The sequence below is a fragment of the Drosophila subpulchrella genome, chromosome 2R (assembly GCF_014743375.2).
Source record: "Drosophila subpulchrella strain 33 F10 #4 breed RU33 chromosome 2R, RU_Dsub_v1.1 Primary Assembly, whole genome shotgun sequence".
Lineage (NCBI taxonomy): Eukaryota > Metazoa > Arthropoda > Insecta > Diptera > Drosophilidae > Drosophila > Drosophila subpulchrella.
Window position 1 is genome coordinate 21,238,366 of NC_050611.1, and position 12,527 is coordinate 21,250,892.

The window sequence follows — 12,527 nt, forward strand, 5'->3', positions numbered from 1 at the left end:
TAGCATCCAGTGATTTGGCTTTTAATGCATCACGGAGGCACTGCGCACAAAGTTGCCATTCAATCGCCATTGATGAGATTGATCTTGCAACTTTGCAGTATGCAAACGCGGCAGAAGGCCTTTCAAATTGTATTAAAATCACGGAAATTCAATTGAGAAAAGAGTGAAAAGATTCAGGGGTCTGTAAAAGCATGCGGAAAAACTACACCTTTTATTCAGCACAAATTAAAATTGATTCGAAAACACAAAATAACAACAAAATTGACTTATTAAATGAAATACCTTTGGAAATTGAAAAACTGCTTTATAAAAATGGCATATCCTTTTAAAACAAATCTTCAAAATGCTGATATTATTTCTATTAACTTGAAATTTATAGAATTCAAATGATTTTGTTTTGGTTAAAAATAATTATAAAAATAAAACACACCTCAAACTTATGTTAATAAAAAAGTTTAAATTGAATTTCTATAATTTTCAACAGACCTAAAACAAATAAATTAAAACCACTCTGAGTTCAAAACAACCAATCAAACAAGTTTGAACAATGGGCACCAAACTTTGGGACCCGAATCAATCCATCAGGCAGCGCGTGTGAAATCGATTGACTTGTTGACCACCTGAGAGGTGTTGACTGGATTCTCCTGACTGCCATCAAATTCCAGGCAGCCTCCACTCGAAGCGAGGGTTAAGGAATCAAAAGTTCTCCGGGGTCGTGGCAAGTGTTTTTCTACCCCCTACTTCTTTCGAGTTGTGCAGGACATACCTACAAGGACACACGTCCACACAAAAGGGGTTCAAAGGTGGCAAACACCCACCCCTGGGAGAAAACGGGTGACAAAGCCGTCACAGCAAGCATCGTGTTATCCTCTGTGCAAGGGACACGACTCTGTCTTTCAATGGCTTTAAAATGCAGCAATTAAACCGCAATTTCTATAAAATCCAAAAGAATACAGTCCTGGGAGGGGTGAACGGAGCGGGACAACAATTACGAGATCCATTTAACTTTGGCAGGATGCGAGGAATGCGACACATGTCGCTAAAACTCGACGGGGAGCCAACAAAACTGGCGACACGCCGACTGAACTCACGAGAGGACACACTCGCATCCGCATTCATGTCCTGGCCGCGTTCAAAAGTCAGCAAACACAGAATGGAATAAAATAAAATCACATAAAGCGGGCAAGGAAACTTTGCTGCGTCGCTAAAAGCGCACAAATCTTTCCTTGGCAAGCCTTGCAAAATATGAACCAAGGCAGAGCACAGAGAAGAATTGGGGTTTTTTGGGTACTAAATATACTAATAACAGGAAATATTTTGGTTTTTTAGGAAAAACACGAAGTATTTGTAAGGGAATTTCATAGGAACTTTGAATATAACTCGCTCAGAAAAAGTATAGAAAAGAATTCGTTAAACGGTTGCTTTACTAGAAAATTACCTTTAATAGGACATACTAGTATTAAGCTGGTAAAAATAATATGTATTTGTTCGTTTAACAGGAATAACCTACAATCTTTATAATGCTAAGGCCACACTACAGGGAATAATTGGTATTTTTAAGGAATTTAAGGTTGTTTACAGATTCTTCTATAAGGATTTTTCTAATAATAGGAAATATAAAACTTGTTTTAAGTTTTAATTTTATATAATATTATTCTGAATATTATATTATTTATTTTTATAATAAATAACCACATTTTTTCTCTGTGTACAAGGACAGCACAGGATGTTTTTGCGCTCATTATGCGCCAGCTGCAGATGCAGAAAATTTTTGCCTCAGCTTGTGTCTCTGTATCCTTTTGTTGATACCTCACATAAACATTGAGCCAAAGAAGCTGAATGGCAAAGGCCACATTTGATACTCTTTGTAAATGTTTCGAAAACAGATCTTACTTACTCCTAAAAGGCATTAGCCATTTCTAATTTTATTTTCGAATCCAGTAGTCGTGAGCCTATAAACAACGTAATCAAAAAGTGGTCACTTCAATTAAAAACTGTAGCAGTTACAAACTTACAATGTTGTTTTATTGGTTCATTATCTTCGAACCAGTCTTGTATCGGTTATGAAATGGCAATAAAAACAGGCTACTAATCGATTGAGGTGCGCTAATAAAAAAGTCATTAAACGGGATATTTTTTTAAACGAAGTCAATTCGGTTTGATTTGAAAAATGTTGCATTTATGAGCTAGCCTGGGGTTTTGATGAGAGCTCAGATTATAGCTAAATTTATTAATTTTCAATAAAAACTATAAAAAATGAGATATTTTAACAGTTGGTTTAAAATTTTCAGGATGTATTTAAATATATTAAAAGGTGTAAAGATATCAAAAGATATCTCAAAATTATTCCTTATAAAGGGTATGCATTAGGGGACCATCTCGAGTAAAAATGTCTATTCTGTGCTTTGTATTTGTGTGAGTATGTAAATAAATAAAAGTGATGTACTATATGTGCCCTACTCGTTGCATTCTTTGAGTGTGTTTTATTCGCAGGTGGGGGTGTGAGTACCAGGAGGATTATGAGTCTGGATGGGAGTACGGGACGAGTACGAGTACGAGTGGGGTATGTGTGTAATTGAGTTTCACTTGGCGAACAGACGACCGTCTGACATTGACTTTATTCAGAGCAACGCCTGTTGGCAAGACAAACAACTGGGAGACACAACGACTCCGGGACTTAAAAGAAAGGGAATCGGGGAAATCACATAAAGGAGATGTGCCCGATTCAGATCTTATTTGCCAAAGTGCAAGCAGAAGTCAAAGGGGCTTAATGCACTTAAGAATTATGTGAGCCGTGACAGAGAAAGGCCAGGGAATTATGCGGATTGTTGTTCGCAACTTGTTTTGTGGCCCAAAGCTAGCACTGAGATTAGGAAAATTGGTTTTACACAATCAGTTGGTAGAAAGACAGTCATATTTTGGGGTTAGTAAGGTCTGAGAGTTAGGGGAAGACAATACACACCATAAACCAAATCTAGAATAATAAATATGGTTACTGTCAAAATAAATTTCATTTAATATCTTCCGGATATGTTAACTAGTGTATAAAATTTTTTTAAGTTTAAAATTGGTGCTATAATGAATTCAAATGACTGTTAAATTCTAAAAAATTAAGTGCAGCATTTTTATATATGAATCACGACAGCATAACTACAATCTATTGTGTTTTGAAATATAGACCGCACTGAGTAGCATTTTTGGCGACATACTTCCTCTATGCACTCTCTAAAATCTCTACCATCATTGACATAATTCCTTACCAGCATCGAAATGAATATTTAGTATCGGCCGCAAATATGACGGGATTAAAACCATGAAAAGAAACGCCGGCATAATTGTCGAGTTTTGTGCAGCCAACAGCAGTCAAATGCGATTGACAAACCCACAACATACAGACATACGCCATCATATACACATATCGAAAATCGGGGAGAGGTGCTAGAAAAGAGCCACAAAATCCACACAATACCAAACACCAATGCGACTGTGGTAGCAGGGGGAAAATCTGGGTCTGGGGAGGGTGAAAATGATGAAACATCGGCATTTGCAATGGCAAAATACTGAATAAGTGATTCAATGAAGTGAATCGGTGATTGAATGGGGCGAAACGGGTTAGAGATTGGGGACTTTTCCGAAACCTTTTGTAAACGATTTGCCTGCGATTATGGGGCTCTCATGCCTTCTGTGGAAGGCCTGTATTTAGCACTCTTTTGGGCTTTCCTTTTGCCAGGAAATACTCAAGGGATAAAAAGCAGGTTTGCTGTGCTGTGCCCAGTGAAATGTTTGAGTGTAGCTTCACAATTTCTGTGATTTTTTTCAGCTCTATCTTAAGCATCTATCAAATCAGATATACCACTCAAACTGATATTGAAACAGGAGTATATGCAATTTAGTTTATAGTAAGTTAGGGCTGGCCATTTGATTTTAAATTAAATGTAATTTTAAGTTATAGAATATATTGTGATATTCCAAATTGTATGGTTAGGGTCAACTAACCTTCACAAATTCATTTTACTATCATTATAAAATTATAATTTGTTATTATAAATATTTGTATGTTTTTAAATATCTTTAATGGTTTTATGGAATGGTTAACCATTCATTGACCTACCTTCAGGTAACCACAAATTTTACTGAATTTCTTTAACATTAATCCATTCCTTGGGGTACCTCCTCGTCGATTACTCCCTCTGGAATTGTTTGGCAAATCTTTTGTCTTATTTGGAGCTCGGTGTTTGGCTTTGGGATTACTCTCTTTTTGGTGTCGACTGCGCCTAATTTGGAGACCATTCGCATCGCTAATGCTGCCACCAGTCGCGTGAGTTCGCGTCAGTTGGCAACAGCAGTTCGGTGGCAGTGGCAGCTTGGCCAACAGGCCAGACCGCTGCCACGCCCCCTGGCCGGAGTCCTGCCGCCCCCTTGTCCTCCTCTTTCGGCTGTCATGTCGCTGCATTCACTCGTGCATACATGAAAGTCAATTAAGCGTATTAAGTGTGTGTGTGTGAATGTACAAGCCCATGTGTGGGTTCCCAGACCCCTTTCCCTCCTTTCTCCGTGCCCCTTTCTCCACTCCCAATCTCCGTGTATCGCGCTTATCATGACATTTCTTGGTATCGCCATCAAACAACAAACGTTGTATGTGGACCCCCCACCCCATGATTTTCCGATTTCCCAACCCCTTGTGCAGTTCAACTTGCAACCCTTTTGCACAGGATTTCGCCTTGATTTCTGTCGCTTCGATTTCTGTGTGAATTGTTTGCGGCTGATTGCGGTTCTTAATTTGCTTAAAGATATACCAGATAAAGGGAGGCCAGAAAAATGGGGGAGTAAAAGGGTCTCTGAGTAATGGGATCCGTTTTTAGCGGTTTCTTTCAGGAATTTCCAAGTTTATTTGATCTTTGGTCGTGGGGTTCTTAAAAAAATATACTGTTACTTCTTCTATATAAAAAGAAACAATTTTTGAGGGGTCCTAGAATAAAAGGAAACCCTTCTAAACTTTTCCAAATATTTACCCAATCGAGGATTAAGTAAACCTGTACTTACCATATTGCATAATGGTGTAAAAGTTATCCCTATTAACTTATTAGTTACTTTTAGAGCCTTTAAGTTGTTAAACTTATTATCTACCAATGTAAATTTAAATATTTTCTTTCTATCATTGTTTTTCAATAGCACAACCACTTGATCTTTGCCTCTACCTCTTTTCTACCTAAGATTCCCATTAAATCTTTCGTTGATCCTTGGCTCTTCGTACAAAGATTGTTGTGCTGAGCAAATATTTACAAATTCTCATTAGGTTGGTTTGCTCTCCAAACAGCAACTCCATTAACATATCCCACTGGCGGGGATGCGATGCGCTCCTCTCATTTCACCTCGTCCTTGGTCCTGCATCCTGCATCCTTCGTCCTGCAGCCCTCATTCCACTTCCCATTCTACCCACTGTTTCTTGCCGTTGAACAGAAGACACAAAATTACGCATACGCAACGTGGTGCGGGGGAGGTGGGTGGCAGCAGGACTGTTGCATTCGGCAAAGTGCAGGGGATAAGCCGAGCACACACACACTGGCAGCCAGGACACATGTGAGTCTCCTTTTGGAGTGTTAATTGTCGTATGCAAATTTTTGCGCATGCACAAAATGTAACAAAACACGATTTTGAAAGATGCAAATTGGGTGTTGTTGTTGCCGGGCAGAGGGGGTGAAGTGTCAAAATAAGCTTTAAATTACGACACCCTTCAGCCGAACCCCCTCCCCCTCCCCAGTTGCAACCCCCTTGAGCTGCTGATCCTGCTGCTGCAGACGTGCGATGTAATTTGCAACTGACAAGAGTGAAAGTTATGCGAAGGGCAGCACAAAAAGTGTCAGGATCCAGGGGGATGGGGCGGAAAATGGGTGGGAAAGTTCGGGGGGAGTGGGCGATTTTCCTGGACCTGCAGTGGCTTCGGTTCGGTTCGTTTTTGGCTGCCAGGGACAGCCGCATGCGTGATTGTGACATTTGATTAGGTTGCCTTTGTCGAAATGTTAATTTGTCCATTGAAGGTGAGTCCTGGCTGCTGGCTGGTGGCTGCTGGTTACAGGACAGGACTCTTGCCAGGGACATTTATCAGGCCATGGCCCGGACCCAACCGAACCGAGGATGCCTCCAAATTGTGGCATATTGTTAGTGGCCAAGGGGGCAAACAATGCCTGCCGTTGACTGATGCAACTCGAATAATTATCGATTCAAAGCCAGACCCAAGATCGCATAACTTGGCCGGCCATGTTAAATTTACCCTGGCGTCATTTTCAAATTGAGACAAGTTCAGCATCGCTCCGCCGGAATTTACTTAAGGCCATCCCCACTTATTACACAATTGACAAAAGACACAGACGCATAATTGCCGTATAATAATCATAATCCCCACAAAGCAAACACACACAAAGTCTGCCAACTTGTCCACTAATTAAGAAGACAAACTCCGGGCACTGTGTGGATTTTTGAAGTGAACTATTTGGGCAGGACTTGTGCCAATATACGTAACTTAGTTTCGGCTGTGTTCTTAATAATGCAAGTCCTCCCCCATCGTCTTGTGGATTCTCAGCCGGCTGAGAAGCACTTAATTTGGTATTCAAATGACTCGGTTGGCTCCGATAGAGACCCGGTTATAAACTGGATTCTGGGGCTCTGTTTGCGAATGATTAGTTAACTGAATAAGAGAAGGGATTTAAATTGATATGGGAGGCTAAGTATTTAATCAGAGCCAATTGTAGAAGTCAACACGTAAACATTAGTTAGACAAATTTTTTGATTCTTGATTTAAAGGAATACAAAGATGTTTGGAATATTATTACAGCTGTAAGTATAAAATGATTATTTTGCTAAACAATAAAAATAAGAGAACAGGATTGTGTAATCATTCTTAAACTGCCGATTCAAATGATTTCTTACAATTTATTAGTCCAAAAGAAAAAAAAGTTCTAGTTTTTAACGAGCCTAGAAATGGTTGACTAAAGTTAGCCATTATGTCAACATGTTACAGAATAGATCATAGATTGCATAAAAAAAGTATATAGCTTTAAAAATCTGAATAATGTAATGGCAGTAGAGTAAATAATCTAGCTCCATAAAATCAGGAATATGATTTTTTAATAGCTCGTACCATTAAAAGGCCATAAACTCCGGTGGCTCTGCCATTTTGAATTCTCTGGCAACACCATCAGCCAAACACTTCCGTTTATGGCCGATCTCTCTCCCTAACCCTGTATCTTTTTTTTGTTAGCTCACACAAAGTGTCAAGTGTTTGAGTGGCATATTCGCTCCCCTACTCCTTACTCCCAACCAAAATGGAGCCTGAAAAAAGTGCCAGGAAGCCAAACAGCCGACATTTCTACGTGCCAGACATTCAAACCGCACACTCACACCGGAGCTCTGTTTCGCATTCATTCGCTATATGGGGGGCTCACTGTGCACATTTCCAGCTCAATTGCGCGCTCAATGAATAATTTAGTCGAAATTTTCAGCGCACTTTTTGTCATGTTTGGAGTCTTCTGTGTGTATGTGAAGCCGAGTGCAGCAAACTCTCCATCCACCCCATAAGGTCCACCCCATAAGGTCCACCCCAAACTCCAGCCCATTCAGTCATAAAATTTATGCGTTTTCCCCACACTTTATAACCGAGCTGGAAAAAAATCGTCTCGCGCAACAGTTGAAAACGTTCTAAACTCAAACTCCCTCGAGTTTTGGAAAGAGGATTGCACCATGTCTGGGTCGTAAATAAATTTTGTGATATTTTGTGAAATAATTTTAACAATTTGCCGTCGTTTTTCAGAAAATATTATAATATCTCGGACGATTTATGCCAATGCCTGATGAAAGAAATGGCATGAACTGTATCCTAATTACGAATTGCGTCCTGTCATAAATAAATTTAATTTGGTTTTGCCCTTTTTAATCAACGATTAAATAATGTCTCTTTAAAATAAAAGGTAGTTACAGTGTTGATTACTGGTGCATTATAATAATCTAACCCATTAAACTTTGAAATCCCCATACCCCTTCTGATGTCGGATCAATTTGCTTTCAGCCTGACGGATTGAGGGACAAAGTGTGTGTGATATGGGCCTGGGACAATGGCATTGCTCATAATTCCGAGTTGGAAAAGTGAAAAGCCCATTAATCATACGGCCAGAGCCTTTCTGACCCAACGGCTTGGGCAGTGACTTGGACTTGCAGTAAAAAAATATGACTGAAAAAACTGCAACAATTTTGGTTGAAGGCGAAGAAAAGCCAAGGCGAAACCGATGATCTAGGGACGAGGGCAAGGGAGATGGGGCCCCACTCATAAATCATGAAATTCCAAGCCCGTCGTCGTCATCTATATAATCTTGGCCAAGGCCCGTGGCCACTGAAAGGTATCCGGGGCATTTTCCCGGCTATGATGCTGCAATTTGTAGCTGGTAAAGTGTGAAATTGCGTTGGCAAAGCGAATTGGTACTTTTTTGTTGTGCCATTTCAATGGATATTTCTATGAAGGTTCCTTAAGCGAGGCAATTTAATTGGTTAAATCATTTGCCAACTTTAACGCAAGTAAATCCACAAATAAATCAATTAGGACTGCTTGCACCCATTTAAAACCCCGGAGACCCACTCCCGACTCCATTTAAACTCGACCTGAACCAAGTGTTGTCCTGTGGCAGAAATGCCAGACGCGTTGGCTAATTGATATAAACGACTGTCTCCTACGGTTCCGTAATACAAAATACAAGCGAAATGGGGCAAAAAAGTAATGGAAACGCTTACGGAGAAAGGTAACAAAAAGAACCCGGCACAGCTTTCACTGACTTGGCTTCTGTTCTTTTTATTAAAATTTATGCTCGGCCCCCCGGATGAGCGTTGCATTTTTTTACCTTCCAGACCTTCCACCTTTAAGTGTTTGGTCTAGGGAAATTTCTCGCATCCACATCCATCCTGCAAATGCGAAAGTAGCTGCAGCCTAATGCAATTCCACACCATTATTTTCACCTGCCAGCCTTTGGCAGAGCAGACCGAGCCAGACTCGGAGCGAACCGAAGCCATGAATCGCTCCAACTTTGAAAACCACTGACATGCAACAGAATTTATAATCGTATACGAGGTAACAGTATCCCAGTCGCTCCTGCAACGGACTCCGCTTCTTCCCCCACACTTTATATCATTAGGAATGGTGGGATGAACTACGAAGTTGCACATACCCTATTTCGATGATCTGAAGATGTTTTGAAAAACTTTCTAACAAATCTTTCTAAACCTTTTTTTATCTATAAGCTAATTAACCAGGGATATTATAAAGCTAAGATGTTTAGAACCGAACCAATTCGGGAACCTTTACCTTATAAAAATGGTAGCCACATTTGTATTTACTAATTCATGGTATTAATCGAAATAATAAACTCTATTCCTTTAAAATATTTTTAAAACAAAAAAGCAGTGAACATTAAGTTAAGTTTTCTCATCTTTAAGGGTAGAAAAAAAACTTAATCTCCTCCAATCACGTTAAAATTTTAGAAATTCTTAGTTATAGGGTTCCTATATATATCTTAACTTATGGTCATAAAGTATAAGATATCTCACCTTTGGACGAAAGCATCTTACAATTTCAAAAACTCCTCGTATAGGGTATGGAGCTCACAAATTTGCGTACGTCGGTTATGAGTGTGGGTGTCGCAAAGTGGGCGTGTCGATAGCATCACGCCGCACACGCAAACAGAGCGAAAGAGATGGAGGAGGGCGGTGTGAGAGAGAGGGGGACATGCCAGATCCTAGCTTCGTTCGCCGGTGTCGGCTGCAAAAGTGCGTATCTCGATTTCTACATAATTAAACTACGTCAGCTTGTCCATGGCAAGCGGCTGCCTATCGACTCTCTTCCCCTCTCTTTGCCCCTTTCTCCCGCACTTTCTCCACCACCTCCCCTACCCCTCCCCCACTCTTTATTACCACTTCCGGCTCGCACCGGTTCAAAAACACAGTTTGCCTTGGTTTAGTTGGCCGTCGGTTCGGTTCAATTCAGTTCAGTTCAGTTCAGCTCTCCTCGGATCCTATATGTTCGCCCTCGGACCCAGGACCTTACTCCAAATTTTGCCGGACAACTTTGGCGCTAAAAGTTTTTAATGCACGTGCCCGGTCGAAGAACGTGCGGGGTGTTAATGGGTGGGCGCAAAAAAGGGCAGGTAGGCAGGTGTTCTCACAGGCAGGTAGAGTTCGGAATCGATCAGGCGACCAAAGTGTAGGTCGATAGACCCACTTTAAGGATCTAAAGATTCCACAAGTCATTATATTTATTTAATATTCCTAGTGCATCAAAGTTTAACCTTATCGATCAGGCGACCAAAGTGTAGTTCGATTAACCTAGTTTGAGGATCTTTAAGTTAGTGTTCTTGTTTTTTTATTATCATATTCTTAGTGCTACAAAGTTTAACCTTATAATAGTTATAATGTTACATTTTGGTATTAGGTTTAGTTTAGTTATAAATTCATCTTCAAATTCATCTCAAATTATACCTATATTTAAAAAAAAAATTAATGAAATGACGTTTCTAAAACATACAGTTAATAAAAATGTAAATCTAATAACTATAATTAATGTTTAAGTTATTAAAAAAGATGTACCATAAAATATTACATCTATGTATTAGTACTTTTTCAGGTGAAGAGAATGTTTTTTAAAGTACACTCTATAGATATTATATCAAATAATGATCCTTATTTGTTCACAGTTTTTAAACAGCGTCTAAACTCTGCTACAAAATATTACAAACTGTTGATTTCTTGATAAAATGTCGCGTCTGTTAGCCTGAAAATGCCCATATATATAATTGTTATACTGCAAATACATTTTACCCAGCTCCCTGGCTTAAATCCAATTAGACGCATTTGTGGGGTGCGCACTTGGGCTGCAGTTTTGTGTCTTGGCTGGTTGTTGGTGGAGTAACGGCGTCTGGCTCGTTTGCACGAAAATTTGCTGGAATTATTTCGAGCAGTTCTAAATTTCGCAATAACGATCCGCATTTGACGGGCATACAAATTGCAATTGCCCCTGGCCCCGTCCCTCCATCCAAAAACCAGCATCATCTGGTCTGGGCCTTCTTGGCTTTGTAAACTTTGGGTGCGTGAGTGTGTGTTAACTTGTTCGTTTCGTTCCTTCGATTCTGCAAAGTTTGGCCCGAAGGATACTACATAATTAAATAGCTGGAGCAGGCCACATGCAGCGCAACAACAAATGGGATTACAACATTTTAAGTTGCGCCATCTTTGGCAAAGATTTGGCCAAACTCGAGTGGGAAAATATTTGTGCTAAGTTTTCAGTTTGGTTTTCTTTTTTCATTCGGCTTGGGGGTTTCTTCGCTGTTTTCCCGTCTTCTGCCCTTTTTATGCTGTGGCAATCTTTTTGATTTAGCTGCAGAGCCATTAACACGGATTGATTGCCCCAAAGGACAAAAGACGGCAAGTGGCTTAAAGGACAAGCGTCAAGCGTTGCTCTGGGCAAGGACATCGCCCGTGGGTGGGTGGGTGTTTTTGGGTGGTAGTAGGGGGTAATTCCAGCAGTTGGGGGCGGAAAATTCGACTGGGCCCGATGGATGGTGTGCGTGCAAAGAAATTGAAAAGTGGCTGCCTGTCGACGTCTCTCTCACGCACTTGCTCCCAATTTTTTGCCCTTTGGCTTTCGCCAATTGATTCGAGTTTGATTCCTCCACGTTTTTTCCACTGGCTCTTGGCTGTCGCAGCAGATCGGTTTACGGTTTACCACTCTGCTGTCTATAGAGATTAATCCCCGTAATCCCATTTAGGAGGGAAGCGAAAATATCCCGAGGAACATGGAAACAAATCTGAAGTTAATAACTCTAGAGTAGTGCACAGTATAGATCGTTTTTCATTATAAAGTTTTTATAGCCTATTCCAAAGCCCAAAGTTAAAATATTAGAACAAAAAAATATTTTAAGTAAAGTTGAAGATATATACCGTACTAAAAATAATTTGACGATGAAAATAAATACTTTAAAACCTAAGAAATATTTTTTTGGAAATAACTAACTCACTAGGAATTAAAAATTTAAGACAAGAGTTCAAATTTTAACACATTTTCGAAAAACTGCACTTCTTGATTTCATATCTTGAGTTATATAGGCCCGATTTGGAAGTGGGATACCTTTATGAAATTGTGTTTAAATTCTCTATCAATCTAAATTTAAATCTTTCTTATTTATGGGGGTCGAAACTTTAACCCATTTTCTTGTTCGATTTTTCCGTTTCAGAATGGGAGCCCAAAACTGCCCTTCTGGATTTCATATCTTGAGTTATATAAGCCCGATTTGGAAGTGGGATACCTTTATGAATTTGTGGATAAATTCTCTTACATTCTACATTGAAATCTTTCTAATTTGTGGAGGTCGAAATTTTAACCCATTTTCATGTTCGATTTTTCCGAATTTTCAATGGCATTCAGAATGGGAGCCCAAAACTGCCCTTCTGGATTTCATATCTTGAGTTATATAAGCCCGATTTGGAAGTGGGAT

General features: G+C 39.8%; 1 protein-coding gene across 2 annotated transcripts in view; it reads left to right on the forward strand.

Moving 5' to 3' along the window:
- The window catches only part of LOC119549356 (protein muscleblind), a 183,194-nt gene that overhangs the window by 14,051 nt on the left and 156,616 nt on the right, over positions 1–12,527 (forward strand). The gene's annotated exons all lie outside the window — the stretch shown is intronic.